Source organism: Rhincodon typus, chromosome 5 (assembly GCF_021869965.1).
Source record: "Rhincodon typus isolate 14 chromosome 5, sRhiTyp1.1, whole genome shotgun sequence".
NCBI classification, from domain to species: domain Eukaryota; kingdom Metazoa; phylum Chordata; class Chondrichthyes; order Orectolobiformes; family Rhincodontidae; genus Rhincodon; species Rhincodon typus.
Window position 1 is genome coordinate 23,859,982 of NC_063336.1, and position 749 is coordinate 23,860,730.

At 40.3% G+C, this 749-nt stretch overlaps 1 long non-coding RNA gene across 1 annotated transcript in view; it reads right to left on the bottom strand.

The window, feature by feature from the left end:
- LOC125483193 overlaps window positions 1-533 on the bottom strand; it is a 7,332-nt gene extending 6,799 nt beyond the window's left edge. Inside the window, exon 1 of the long non-coding RNA XR_007262149.1 lies at window positions 219-533. This is a non-coding gene — a long non-coding RNA (uncharacterized LOC125483193). The remainder of the gene's footprint in view (window positions 1-218) is intronic.
- Between the last annotated feature and the right edge of the window lie 216 nt (window positions 534-749).

Consider the following 749-nt stretch of genomic DNA (forward strand, 5'->3'; position numbering starts at 1 on the left):
GGAAAAGCCCCATCCAGTTCTATACCTTACTATGTCAGATTCTCCAGCATCTGCAGTTCCTACTATCTCTGTGGAATAAGGTAGTTATGGGGGTGAGGGGGAGATAGGTGAATCTCTTTACTATTGTCTTTAGTATTATTCATGTTATGTTAACACGAGTGGTTGATAAGTTCAATGATCTTGTTAGTACAGAGAAGAATGAAAGACCAATGCCTCACCTTTTATATCAATAACTAGATCAGGTATTATTCCACTCAGTATGACTCCATCTGAACTGATGTTCCAGATATGAATGTCTTTGCTGTTCTGCACAGAGATTCCTAATCTTGAACCTGGACCGAGAAAGTTTCCAATCACATCCATGCAGCAATCGTCTGCCATCTGTGTAGTAGAGGAAAAGGCAAATAGGAAAATGGTTCAAATCAATCAGAGAGTTAGGAAACTGGAAACAAAATTTGCTAAAGAATTTCAGCAGGATTGGCTGCATCTGTGGAGAGAAAGCAGAGTTAATGTTTCAGGCCCAGTGTTTCAGGTCCAGAGATCCTTCTTCAGAAGGTCACTGGATCCAAACCATTAACTCTGATTTGTCTCCACGGATGCTGCCAGATCTGCTGAGATTTCCCAGTAATTTCTGTCTTTGTTTCAGATTTCCAGAACCTGCAGTTCTTTCAGTTTTTTGACTAAATTGGATCAACTGCATGTGGTGGCCACAAAAGGAAGTCAGAAATTGGGAACTTAATGGAAAGTTA